The sequence below is a fragment of the Erpetoichthys calabaricus genome, chromosome 10, assembly GCF_900747795.2.
Source record: "Erpetoichthys calabaricus chromosome 10, fErpCal1.3, whole genome shotgun sequence".
NCBI classification, from domain to species: domain Eukaryota; kingdom Metazoa; phylum Chordata; class Cladistia; order Polypteriformes; family Polypteridae; genus Erpetoichthys; species Erpetoichthys calabaricus.
Window position 1 is genome coordinate 66394358 of NC_041403.2, and position 14980 is coordinate 66409337.

Here is a 14980-nt window from a genome sequence, read left to right on the forward strand (position 1 = left end):
TTGCTGTTATTTCTTGACATTGTAAGTGATCAACATTAAAAGAACACAAGTACAATTCCTTATTTGGTTTATTTAGCTACACAGAGCTTTATTTTCTTTCCTCGGAGGGAAAACTTTAGATTTACAGGGTTGTATTTTTCTGTTCATAAGGGGAAACCTAGGCCAGGTTGTAACTTCCTTGATTACTCTGTTAAAACAGCCTAATTTCACAGGAAGTTTGCGCCCCCTGATGGATACAGGAGCCCAATCACAATCGCACCAAATAAGAATCTCTTCTACTTCTTTTTCTTTTGGCTGCTCCCGTTAGGGGTTGCCACAGCGGATCATCCAAAATTGTTGTCCGCATATTGATTTGGCTAATTCTATTTTTATTCATGGGTTTCTAGTCTCTTCATGAAGGCAGCTTAATGGTTTAGTGGTTAGAACTACTGCCTCACAACTCCAGGAATTTGGCTTCAGTTTTTAGCCACGTTCCTGTCAAGTTGGAGTTTGTATGATGCTATTGCCTTCACATGAAATGTTCTCCCAATATTCTGCTACACATCAAAGATGTGCTTGTTTTATAATGTAGAAAGCCAGAAAGAAAATATTTGAAGCTGCTAGATCACTATGAGATATTGAGCAATAATCTCCTCTAAGCAAGGTTGTAGTTGAAATTCAAACCATTTCTTTAGTAAGTAATCAATTAAATTATCATTTCCTGTAGCAAAAAATGCTGAAGTTATGTTCTTAAGTAAAGCTTCTAATATATAAAGACTAGAATGGGTGTTTGTGGGTTTGTAGAGAGTACTAATCCACACTGTTGAATCCTACCTCCATCATATTTCACACAGATTTTCCCATTTGTTCAGTGGAAAACCCCAAGCTATGTTTTGCTCTCCAGGGAAACTTCATTTAGTAACTGCACCTGTGTTTTATTAGGGAAGTGCCCCTAGGAAGCCTTTTTTGGTCTTCCACAGTTGCTCCCTGTGGCAGGTTTTGTCAGTGAAATGTTGTCTTGGGCCCAAAATATCTATCCCTGGGAAATTTATTTAATGACCCCACCTGCACTTTATTCCACCTTGGGCAGTGTTGGTCCCCTCTGCTAGATGTTTATAAATAAAAAAAAAATACTGTGCCTGTTTTTCTGGTTTAAAATGGGAAACTACTCCAAACAAACAAAAAAAAGCCTTAAAAATGTACAGGATAAGTCCATTTTCAAGCCAAAAATGTTTCTGAGTGTTGATCCACAGCTCAAGATTGCACATACAGGGTGTCCATAAAGTCCATGTGCAATTTAAAATAGTTGTAACTTTGTAAGTATATGTGATAGAAAGAATCTGTAAAAAGGATTAGAAAGAAGAAACACTTACATTTTTTATTGTTCTTGTTAATTTTCAACATGTCCACCATCATTACTAATACAAAGGGTAATACGATTCTATAGTTCTCGGAAAACATTTTCAAGCTGATGATTTTCAGTAATACCAGCAATCACATCAGTTATCCTAGCTAGTCTTCTAAAGATTGAGGTTTGGTTGAATAAACATTAGTTTTCACATGTCCCCATAAAAAGAAATCCAGTGGAGTCAAATCTGGCAAATGTGATGGACAATAAAATAGTCCACCTCTTCCAATCAATCCATCAGTTTGGGAATTTCTCATGTAGAAACTGTCTGGCAATCTGTCAAAGTGACAAGGAGAACCATCTTGTTGAAACACTGTATTCTCTATCAGTCCTAATTGTTCAAGTTGAGGAATAAAGTAATTTTGCAGCATTTCTAAATAGCTATCACCATTAACCCTTCAAAAAAGAATGGCCCTATGACTTGATTTTTCCCAAAGCATACCATACATTAACTTTGGGAGAATCTCCATGTTCAACAGACTCATGTGGATTTTCAGTTCCCCCAATATGGCAAAACAAAACTTCTAAAGACAAAAAAAAACAAAAAAAAAAACTAGATACATCAAGCTTTCTAATCCTTTTTACAAATTCTTTATTCTTTCTATCACATATACTTACAAAGTTACAACTATTTAAAATTGCACACTGACTTTATGGACACCCTGTATATTGTAAAACACCTCATCCATTTCATTTTTAGAAAAAATTTTTTTTTTTTTTATAAGATTCTGCCATTCACCTTATCACTTTTGTCCATCCTCAACAACTATTCACATCCACGGTCATGGTTTCCTGAAGTTTGTTTTGTAAACAATGACGTTTGCCATTGTCCTTTTTCTGAGGTATTTGACTGCTTCAGGTAAGAAAGACTTTTTTTTAGAATTTAGACAAATTGACTGTAGTACTAGGGTGTTGTACCATGTTAGCCATTATGAATGTAGAGAAAAGTCAAGCAAAATGACACCTTTTATTGGCTAACTAAAAAGATTACAATATGCAAGCTTTTGAAGGCAACTGTCCCAGAATCTTTTTAGTTAGCCAATAAAAATGTGCCGTTAACCTAGGTGAAACCTTATGACAAAACTGAAAATTAGTTTACATAAATATTGTGCAAGGATTTTACAATTATTTACAAAACAAACTTATTACAGAAAATTATTCATTTGTTTATTAAAGCAGAGCATTGCCACTTCACATAATCCCAATTCAAGCCCTATATCTGGTTGTCATCCATGTGGAGCTTGCATATTCTACTTCATGTCATATCCCCCAATGACATAGTGGGCTAAATTAGCTGGTGATTTCAAACTGGCCCTGAGAGAGTGTAAAAGAGTATGAAAGTGTTCCCAGTAATGGATCTGTGTCCCATCTGGGACTGTTTCCTGCTTTGTGTACAGTGCAGCTAAGATAGGCTACAACACCCCCGTCCTCCTTCCCCCAGACCCTGAATTTAATTAACCTTGTTTGACTGTTATGCTGCAGTATTCACACTGTACATCACTTATACAGTATTTATACTGTGTGATAGACTGTTTGGTTGACTAAGGGATAATGAAATAAGTAAACATATAGGGAAAACATACAGTATGCAAGCCTGTAAGTACAATTTTTGGAAATATGCTGCCCCTACAAGACAGTATGTCCCTATTCAACTGCAGGCTAATAAAAACTTCTCACGTTATGAACTCTAAAATGACATTCCTCCAGCTATCTAAAAAGCAGATCAAGGTTTTCATCTTCTTCTTTGCGTTTTACCAGTACTCTGTACTTTTAAGAGAACCGGGGTGTTGGTATGAGTGGGAAAGGGGTGGGCAGTGCAATGAAAAATGTCTATGAAAAATCAATAACATTAAAACATATTTTGGCATTTACCGGTAGTTGCTCTCCCTACATATCTAAATGCCCACAGCAGGGTGACATCCTAGTAATGTCACTGAAGACAACACTGCACCCGTAATTACAGCTCAGCAAAGCAGGTTAGGGGCATCCTAAAAGTCAAAAGCGCTACAGGTAAACAGCTTGGTGAGTCACAACTGCCAAGAATTCTTTTGGCATTATGTCAATCTGAATTATAGATGTGCTGCACAAAAGTCAGATTTTCTCAGTGTTTGTACTTTCCTAGCTGAAAAAAAACCAAAAAAAAATGAGCCAGGGGGATATTGTTCTCCAAACATCAGTAGCTTAATCAGTAACCTTTCATTCCCTAAAGATATAAGTTATCAGTTTGTATTACCAGAACAGGTCATGTGACTGGTGTTAAGAATCTAAATCCAACAGTATGCTCCAGGTCTGCTTAAACCTTTAGGTTCATGACATATAACAAATATTTAGGTTTTGAAATGTTATAAATAATGGTAAAATAACATGACAAAATATTCTTAAACCCACTATGTTTATTTATTTCAGAATAATGGAGAAGGTCAGCAGTCTTTTGTGGTAGCATCAAGGAATAGGGCACCTATTGGATAAAAGATGTTTAAGATTCAGACCTTGATACCTTTTTGATCACTTTTCATTTTTTTATTCTGGTATGGTGGACTAATTTAGAGATTCAGATTTGAGTATTTGTTGTGATGTAGTTATTAGTTCCTTTATGAAAATGTATAATTGAATACACATAATGATTTTAATTATTTGGGACAGTCTTTGTTGTAAAGTACAAGACACTGACAAATCACATACAGATTGCCAGCCCTTCCCAGGACCCACTAACACACTCACACTTGCAGAAATTTGGCAATTATTTTCACTGCCACATACAGTATTTGAGAGTTCCCAGAGGAAAACACACAGAGATGCAAGAACAACATAAAAAACTCCTCTCAGACAGAAACCAGATGTTGGAATCGACAAAGTTTTAAGGCAGCACAGTTGAATATGGGTTACTGCTGTGACCACACAGCTCCAGAAGTCAGGGATTGAATTCTGGCTCAGTTAATGCCTACATGGAGTCTACATCTTCTCCCAGTGTCTGCACAAGCTTTTCTCTTGTTGCACCTAAACTTCAAACTGTACTCTGAACAAATGGCACTGGTCAAAAAGACTTTGTCACAGAACAATTTAGGGGTGTTTTAAAAGTACCCAGAATTTTTCTGTCATCCTTATTAAGGGATATGTTAAAATAAGAATTAAATTGTTTTCATTGCCATTTGTGAACAAATTATAACTTTCTGGACTTTTTCCCCTGGATGTCTCGGAGCAATAAGTGTTGAACATGGTAAGCGGTTTCATCAGGACATTACTGAAATGGAAAAGCGATACCAAGGCAAGTGGAGTTCCAGTATGGTTGCTGACTAATGCTGCATCCTTAAGATGGATATTCCTTACGCCAATTGCAGTAGACAAGTGTACACGTCTGGCTTTTAGATGACATGGTCCCACATGTACCTGTATACAGCATATAGTGTAAACATACAGTGTCACGTGCGTATGCATTAATTGAGGACAGCTTTAAAGGCTCGGGTCACAGTAATTTCCTGCCAGAACACAGGATGGCATGGTTTACTAACACCTTATCTCCTCCAACCTTTGCAGACTGGAGAACTGATGTCCACCCTCCTAGACCCTTCCTACTGGAAGTCCTTTTCACCGGAAGTTCCATCATCTTGGAGCAGTTTTGAGACTTGCATCTGCACAGATGTTTTCTTTTGATTTTCAACATGTTTACAGTCAGTGTTTTCTTTAAAATTACATGGGGTTTACCTATGGGCACCCAGAATTTTTACAGTTGTCTGTTTTCTCGTAAAACGGTAATTCTACATTTGAATTGTGTGTCACTTAAAATCAATGTCATACAAATAATAATAATTAAAATCCTTGCATTACAGAGAAAGTCTGATTAGATGTTTGAATTCAGCATAAAAAATACTGTAAAATGTGGCTATATTGATTAATGTTGCACAAATACAGTGCTTCTTTCTTTACGAAATCCCTTTGACATTTCTCAGTTGGCCCTGAGCTGCCTTCTACTCATAGTCCTCTGGAAGCGCTCTCAAAGCATCCACAAAGTGAGAAATTATCAGGATTAACCCTGAGCTTTGCTGATAGCCTCACCTTCTATATGCAGCCCTGCCCATCCACATCTGCTGCTAACCATCTTTATTCAGTCAATAATTACCTGCTGGGTGGGATAAGAGAAATAAAACAAGGAAACCTTTGCATGTTATAGCCTCTAAGTCTACTGTCCCTTGATTTACATTCAGCAGTTTTTACAGCTTATGCTAACACTATATAAACCTAACATTTTGCAGGTGACAGTCTGTTCTTGCATGTGTGTGCCTTAGATGTTTACAACAGCATTTAAATGTGAAAGAAAAAATCATTGGCTGAGTAGAATTTTTTTCTCTAAATGTTTGAACGTTTATATGAAATAATGATCAAATAACTATAAATAAGTGAAATATTCATGACTCTAACAGCACTATCTATTCCAATTTCCTGTTTACTATGAAATTGTCTTCAAAACAAAGATGTAAAATTGAAATCTTTCGCTAAAGACAGCTGAGATCCAAAGATGCTGTTTTCAGTAATTAGAGGTCTCTCAGCAAAACTCTCTACAAATGCTGATGCCTCTGCGGCTCAACTCAGTATAATCCTTTTCTCTCTATACATAAAATCCAGCGTCTGTATGTCTGTCTCTCTGCTTATCATGAGAGAAATACTAACGGATTAGATCTGTTTTTTTTCTATAATTTGCTTGAACATTCTGTTTGATTTTGTGACTTTCTCTCACCGCACTAAGTATCATAGTTTGCTTCCGGTACCAATTTATTTGCACACATCCAAGGGAGGCTGAGCAAACTGAGGGGAGGGGGGCAGGGCCCGTTTACTCACGCGCCAGCCTCTGGGCATGTACCTTACATCCGCTTACCTAGCGAAGGAGAGAACAACTTAATGGATTTAAATTGGGGTTTTTTTCTGTAATTTGCTTGAACATTCTGGTTGATTTTGCAACCTCTCACATCACACTAAGAATCATAGTTCGCTTGCAGGAGCGATATATTCACACTAATCTGAGACAGAGGCTATTGGCCGAGGGGAGGGGGAAGCATGACATCAGTAGTGAGGAGCCGGGCTGGACCCTCCTCACTCTCATGCCAGCCTCTGTTCGTGTTGGTCTACCTGTTGCCACGTTTTGGAGTGTATGTTGCGTCCGCTTAGCTAGAGATGCTGGTTTGTTTATTGATTTTTAAAATTTTTCCTGTTTCACTACTGTGCGGACAGAGGCATCGGGGATGGCTAGTTTTAAATAAGCAGCACTTAAAGCACAAAAGAAAAGACAGTACTCAAATGTTTTAGGGTGCAAATGCCCCCCTAAGTCTATCTGTAGGATTGCAGTTATCTTATTCAAATTAAACAGGGCACAAGTGAGCCCCAAACGCCAAACAAGAAAACACAAAGATAATCCCAGGTTCAAATCAAAGGGTTGTTTATTATAGAAATACCTCCAAATGGAGTACAAAACACACAAGTTATCTCTCATCCATTTCACTTCTCCTGTCTCCACCACACTGCCCTCCTCCAGGCGAGTATTGCCTTCCTTCCTCCCAGCTCCAACTTGCCTGGACAAGGAAGTGCGGTCCCTTTTATTGAGGACCCGGGAGTACTTCTGGTGCCAGGGCTGCTATCCATTAGAAGCACTTCCTGTCAAACGGAAGTCCCACATAATAGGAATCATATCTTCCTGCAGTGCTCTCTTGTGTCACCCATGGACCCCAGCAGGGCTGTGCTGCCAGACTACAAATCCCTGCATTCCCTTCTGGTTCCCAAATGGGAGCCGATAAGGAGGGCTGAAGCCATCTAGTGCCTGGGGGGGAATAAACACCCCTCAGAGATAGTCCTTCCCTGTCCTTTTCTTCTTTTATTCTGGCCAGGGAAGGTGTCATAAATACCGCTTTTTGGGATGCCTGTTCATCCACCTGGGCGCCCCATCCAGGTATGGGAACTCCTCTTTTGATCGGGATGTCCGTCTATCCACCTGGTTCAGGTAAGTCCCCTTTCTCTCTCTCTCGGTCAGGTCATTTGTGGCCTCCTGCCTAGGTAAGGAACCTTCCCCTCTTCTAGTAGGGATACCTGTCCATCCCATGTGACACTTACACTTACCACTTTTTTGTATTGTACTTTTCATTTGGCATGACATAACTCAGAGAGTGAAAGTCTAAGGATGTCTGTCTGACATGCTGTCCTTATCCACACCTTTTTTGTAAATTCTAGGCACTAATTGTTATCATTATAAATTTGAAAATAGGTTCATCTCAGTAATGGTAAGCCTGTTTAACAAGAACAAAACTGTAAATACCAGTGGTAGATGATTTTGTTAATTACTATGGTTAATGTTTTCAACACCTAAATGTTAAAACATCTAAAGAACTAATCAATTTCAGAAGAAAACCCATTTACCCAGAAGAAACCAGGCAGTGGAGATTCTTGACAGTAATAAATACCTGGGGACAATCATAGACTCGGAAGTTCCTATTAATGAAAATACAGAAGCCATCTGCAAAAAGGGACAGCAGCACCAGTGCTGTCTAAGGAAGCTGCATCTTCTTAGTGTGAGTCAACCATTATGCCAATCTTTTATGAATCTTTTATTAAGTCTGTCTTTATTTGTATTCTGCTAACCTGGTTTGGAAATATTAATGACTGCAACAAAAACAGAATAAATCAAATTGTAAAGTGGAGCAGTAAAATAAAGAGGTCTCAACAGTCAACTCTCACAAACCTGTATAATAAGCGAGCAGTATGGAAAGCAGAGCGTATTTTGTCAGGCAGGACTCACCCACTACATTTTCAATTTCAGTTTTTGCCATCAAGTCACAGGTTCAAGGTTCCAAGGATAAAAAGAAGAAATACTCCTTTATACCAGCTTTATATTGATACACTTAAATCATGGGATGAACAGTTGTCATTTGCATCAATCATTACTTAAGTCTTAATGTTGGCTTAATTTTTATATGTAATACATATGGTCTAATGTTATGCCATAAGTATGCAACATAATTTTAGGTACTTGAGCTAAAATTATGTTTGATGGCTGTGTTTTTTGTTGATGTGTTTTTAATGTCATGTCAATGTGTCTTTCTAGAAACTGCTGACAAACCAAATTACCCTCTTGGGAAAATACAATTTAATTAAACTGAATGGTACTAAATGTTAGCAGAGTCAGATTCAGACAATATCTAAGTGTAAGCATGTTCTTTATGTCTCTGCTTCACTTGCTCTTCCAAGTATTCAGCTTTCTTCTCACATTTCACAGGGGTGAAGGTTTGGCTGATTGTCGACTGTATACCGGGCTAATGTGAGTAAGTATGTCCTGTAGTAGGTGCTTTATCAAGGGTTGGTTTTTAATTGTGCACGATGCTGCCAGGATAGGCTTTGGCCTCCTGCAACACAGTATTTGAATAAGTGGGTTTATAAATGGAATGGTTTCATTTTTCTTGTGCTGTTTTTCTGTCATTTATTCTCAACAGACTATACTTTCAAAAAATACATCTGAGTTTACTATGTCATTAGCGTTAACCTGTGCATGCTTCATTCACAGTTTTTCAAGTTCAAAGTTGTTGTCATTTATACATAGTAGTTCACTACAAGTTATTCCCACTGTCTAGATATTTTCTAGTAAGCTTGCATTTAGGCTGTCTTTTAATTGCTCTTGTTGTCCTACATTGCCTTGAACCACATTTCTGTCTGTCTTCTGAAGTACCAAGCCATCCATGAAAGGCACCATATGGAACAAAGTCCAAGTGCACTTTAATGACCAGTTACTGTAGATCCTTTTACCACTGCTCTTTTGCACTTCAGTTTCTCAGATTCTGCTACACAACATCAAATTCCTTAACTTCCTGGCACTGTGCTAGCGGCTGCCCTTGTAGAAGCTCTGTCTCTCTTTTCTGGGGGGCGGGGGGATGACAACTTTCTTTTGTACAATTATTAACTAATTTATTTAATTATGATAGTGACATTAAGATTTGGCCTCTGCCTTGTTACTATTAATTGTAAATGAAGTGTTAAATCAAAGATATGCGGCTGTCATTGCAGACCCAAGAAGTCAACCTACATTAACTGCCTTTTGGACAAGCTGGGAACTTGAAAATCATCACAGGGTGAGTGAAGAGGATCTGAAGAAAATCTGATGGCTACCAACATCTATCACATTTAAGAATGTAAGAGACCCTGAAAATGTAATGTGGGACATATTAAATGTTCCCATACTCAACTGGTAGCATCACTGCCTTTTGCACCTTATCGCAAGAGCAGCTCTTCTGAACATGGAGATAAAACTCAGAACTGTCTCCATAAAGGATATAGGATGAACTTTTACATGTCATGGCAAGTCACTGCAAGTTCAGGTACTGTGGCATTTATTTATTGAGGAGAACCAGCTTAAATGTAGTATTTCAGATGCATAAAGTTTTAAAATTTTCACCAGATATGATTTGACGAAGAAGAAAAGGCAGGAGGTGGACACAGTGTTGAAAAAGTGTGCAGATTACATTTAAAACTACATTTTGTTACTTAGACATTGCACTAAATTCTGCCTAGGGAAGTAAAATATATCACCTTGATTAATGTTTATTAACTCAGAAACAAATGATTCACTATGTACTAATATTCTAATGAATGAATCATTCTGACCCTAAAATGGTGTTGATTTAACCAAGGGGACATCAAAATGAACAAACTTAATTAGCATCTTAGACTTGTAGGCGCACCAAGCTGGACTTGCTCTGTTTGAATGTCAATGTCTCTAAATGTAAACACGCAATACAACTGCCTCCTACATACAGCAACAGTTCTCTTATTCAAGCCAGAAGTTCTTGTGTGTGTTTTGGGAGTTGTTTTTTGTTTGATATTATATATATATATATGTATTCTTTATCTTAATTGAAATAATCTGCTTATCCCTGCAGTTAAAATTCTGAAAAATATTAATATTTTCCTTTTAATCTTCCTCTACTTTTCTTGAATTCTCAGTACAAGTACACGATTACATCTTGCCTGAAGAAGGGGCCTGAGTTGCCTCGAAAGCTTGCATATTGTAATCTTTTTAGTTAGCCAATAAAAGGTGTCATTTTGCTTGGCTTTTCTCTACATTCATAATGGCTAACACGGTACAACACCCTAGTAATACAGTACAAGTACAGTTACTTATCTTCAAGTAATGCACATTTGTTTCATTCATTGAAAATAAACAGTAATCACAACTGACAAAAACACATAGTTATACAAATAATAAAGAAACATTTATGGGATAAAACATGAACAAAAAAGACCAAAAAAAAGAATGTAAACATAAGCCACAAACAGCAATGGAGGTTGGACCACAATATGGCTGCTAACTTTGCAGCTGAAAGCAGCTGCAGTATTTGTGATTTTTTTCCTTTTCTTTCTCTTTTCAAACGGGTCAGTAAAGGAAGCATGCCTCGGGACACCAGCCCTTTATGATCTATTTGCTATTAATGCTACCTCAAGGATTCATGATTGGTCAAATAAAGCATGAAAACTCAAAACAATACTGAATAGAGTATAGACTAATGGTGAGTTAAAACTTTACGTCTGAGCTCACACTAACAGCTGCTTCATCAGCTTAATCAACTTAATCAGACAAACAGGGACTGCCATCCGGGACAGGAGACATTAGACTGGAGTCCTCAGCAAGTACCAATAACAAACCATTTGTATTGGTCACTAAAAAGCGACATGGCTGGGTCTATCAGAAAACATTACAAAATGGCAGCAACCTTGATAAAAACCTTCCTAATGTTTAACAGAGAAAAAGAAAATAATAATAATGCCAAAATCCCAAAAATAGCTCAAACTGACTGATGAATTATCTAAAACAGTGAAACATTAGGAAAGGGGTGTACACAAAATAAGGCAATTAAACATATTTATCTTTTTTTTTTTTTAATTGCCTATTTGTTCTTCACCTAAACATTGTCTCTGATCCCCATAATTCTGACTAATTTAGCGAGTCCAGTAATGGATGGATAGCTGCATAAGCATTTCTTTGTTGGTGAACCAAAATGTTTTTGATTTTTTTTTTGTAGCAATTTTTTTTATTTAGCTTGTCATGAAAAACAGAAGGACACTTTTCTTGCTCCCTATTAAGACTGAAATATCTCTTCAGGGCTTTAGTAGGTGTCATGTGTACTCCAAGCAGCATGTAATATAATCTGAAATGGAAAATGCATAAAATCATGACACAAAAATGTCATTTCCCATTTTGAAACGTAGCTGTTGAGCGTATTAAGGTCAATCTTTTATTAAATATATTGCATATTATGATATTCTAAGAGACAAAGAATTGCTGATTTCACAAGGTGAAATTTACGCATCAGTGATCTGTATCACTGAGAAATGTGACTAAATGTGTCCCGCTGACTCATAGAATCCGAGACATTAGAAAAGATGCATCTACTGCAGTGAGTTTTTACCTGTTGCACAAGCTACAAGAAAACATGGAAGGGTGAGAGTGGAGTAAACTAATCATGCATACATTGAATAATGAAAATAAATACATCGATGAATTTGTAAATAGATTACTGATAAATTAAAATTCTTAAAGGCAAATTAAGATTCTGTTCCAAATATGACATTGGTGCTTTTTTACAATGTAAGTTGATTTGGGTGTAGGTGGCAGCTGAGTGACACACAAAAGGAAAAGACAGAGAGAGAGTGACAAGAGGTGACAGGAAGATTACTGTTGTGAAAGAATGTGAGGGAGCCACTCTATCTGGCAAACAGACGCAAAGAATCCTGTATAATTAGAGGCAAAGGCACTGCAGACTTTTCTTCTCCTTATTTTATGCCCTCACAGCATTTACTCCAGGGCATGAGGTCTCATTTACAAAAGTAGACACTGATGTGAGCATAAATATAAGTACACAGAAGGAAGACAATCAGTTTCAAAACTTGATTTATCTGAATTTAAATGTGGAACAATAAATCATAGGATAGTAGAATAATATAAGCTGCTGTTTCACAGCTTCAGAGACTAAAGTTTAATTTTCAGCCAGGTTTTCTACAAGTAATCAGGGTTTTCCTTTGAAATGTAAACAGAGTGAGTGCTCTGTTATGTTGTTTATAACTGACTGACTGTGGACCTCCCAAGAGGTTTATTGTATGAAGGAATGCTATTAACTGTAGTTTAACTTTTCCTCTCCTCCATGGTCATCTGTTCAAATCTCAATACCTTAATGGAATTTATATTGTCATATTAGTGTATACTAATCATTAAGATCAATTCTGTTTCACTGTGTTTAAAGTTATAAGTATAATTGCACAAATTACTTTAAAGTTTAATAATTAACAATTAGAGCATTGTAGTGTTCTCAGAGGCAGTGATCTGTGAAGAGAATACATATAAATAAATTAAGCTGAATCACTTTAACCTAAACTGACCTTTAAGGAATAAGTGTGGATATGTGAATGTAAGACTGGCACCCTGTCTAAGGTGAGATCCTGCCTTGTTTCCAGTGCTCCCAGCATATTCCCAACATCACCTGTCATAGAATAACTGGTCCCAGAAAATGGATGACTGGATAATAAATCACACTTGACTGTAAACGATACACGTGTATACCTTTCTGTATGGTAAACATTCAAATACCCAAAAGGTATCAAATACATAGAGAACATATTGAAAAAGATTTCTCAGCAAAATCATTTCCCATAGAATGACAATGAAGGCAAAGGTGAAAGGAAAAATGTTAGATGCATTGTAAGGAGAACACCTTATTTGGCAGATTTATTAGTTTGATCTAAGATCTAAACAGAGTATCCATTTATATATCCACCTGCCTGTCTGCCCTTTGCCTTTATGTAACCAAAATATTCAATAAATTTAGCCAGATAAATTAGCCAGGGTTGTAACAACGGACCATAATTTTCCATATCTTCCTGTCCTCTGCATCTTGTTCTGTTATACCCCCCACCTGCATGTCTTCTCTCACCACATCCATAAAACTCCTCTTAGGCCTTCCTCTTTTCCTCTTACCTGACAGCTCCATCCCTAGCATCCTTCTCCCAATATACCCAACATCTCTCCTCTGCACATGTCCAAACCTCTCTGACTTTGTCTCCCAACCATCCAACCTAAGCTGACCCTCTAATGTACTCATTTCTAATCCTATCCATCCTTGTTACACCCAATGCAAATATTAATATCTTTATTTCTACCACCTCCAGCTCTGTCTCCTGTTTTTGGTCAGTGCCACCATCTCCAACCCATATAACATAACTGGTCTGACTACTATCCTATAGTCTTTCTCTTTCACTCTTGCTGGTACCTGTCTGTTACACGCACCTGACACTCTTCTCCACCCTGCCTGCACTCTCTTTTTCACCTCTCTTCCACAGTCTCCATTAATCTGTACTGTTGATCCCAACTATTTAAACTCATCCACCTTCGCCAACTCTACTCATTGCATCCTCACCATTCCACTGACCTCTCTCTCATTTACATGTATTCTGTCTTATTCCTACTGACCATCATTCCTCTCCTCTCTAGAGCATATCTCCACCTCTCCAGGGTCTCCTCAACCTGATCCCTACTTTCATTACAGATCACAATGTCATCAGCAAACATCATAGTCCACCTGGACTCCTGCTAATCTTGAATATTAACAACTTGTCAAAGGAATACTGTACATGTAGTGATCTAGCTTATACCAGCTAGACAGTACTACCAGAAAAACTCAGGACCTTGTAAAAGTTTCAGTAATGTTTTGGAGTCCCCCAGCTCTAAAGTGTTCAATTGTATTACACTGTTGACTTGGATGGATGTGCAGGAGTAGCAGTGGCCACGAGAAGATCCTCTAGGCAAAAGGCCCCAAGGCTTCTTCACAGCATCTGGGACCCCTGAAGTGATTCCTGGCCAACTTGGCAAGTACTTAATGGACAGAGCTTGAAAGACCCTTCAGAATATTGAGAAGACCAACTTGGCATATGTAGAAGAGTTTTTGGCCAGGGGTCAGCTAGTGGGAGGTGATAAGCTATAATGTGGAGAAACAGCATGGAACACAGAGAGATATAAAGTAAGTTGAACAGCGAGGAATTCTTGTGGGGAATAAGTGAACCCACCAATCTATGTGGTAGTCTGGGACCACCATGTGTTTAGTAAGGCCTTGTGGAACATTAGATTTGTATCATTTGCCCAATCTGTTGTGTTAACTTTCTCTTATAATAAATATAAGGATTCCTTTCCCAAGACTTAATTTTTTGATAATGTTTAGATTTTCCCTAGTCCCTTTTCTCCTTACTTGTTAATTATTAGCATTTATAGACTACGCCAGAATGGGAAAGCATAAAAAGCTTTGGTTTGCCATTACTCTTCAACATGACATTAGTTGGCATTCACTTGTATGCTTGATTCTTTATGGATGAACTTTAGGTCAGTTTTAAAGTTTTCATCTTTTCTATTATAGATTCCTAGGATTGGATTTTTGAAAATTTTGAAATTTTTTGAAAATTTTGCTTTGATATTTAACGTTAAATGTTCCTTTTATGTTTAATTGTTCACTCAGTTGGTTCAATCTAGGGCTGCACGATAACAGAAAAAATGATTATCACGATTATTTTGCTCAAAATTTT

General features: G+C 37.4%; 1 protein-coding gene across 1 annotated transcript in view; it reads right to left on the reverse strand.

Annotated features, from left to right (window-relative positions):
- nmnat2 (nicotinamide nucleotide adenylyltransferase 2) overlaps nt 1-14980 on the reverse strand; it is a 367363-nt gene that overhangs the window by 220321 nt on the left and 132062 nt on the right. The gene's annotated exons all lie outside the window — the stretch shown is intronic.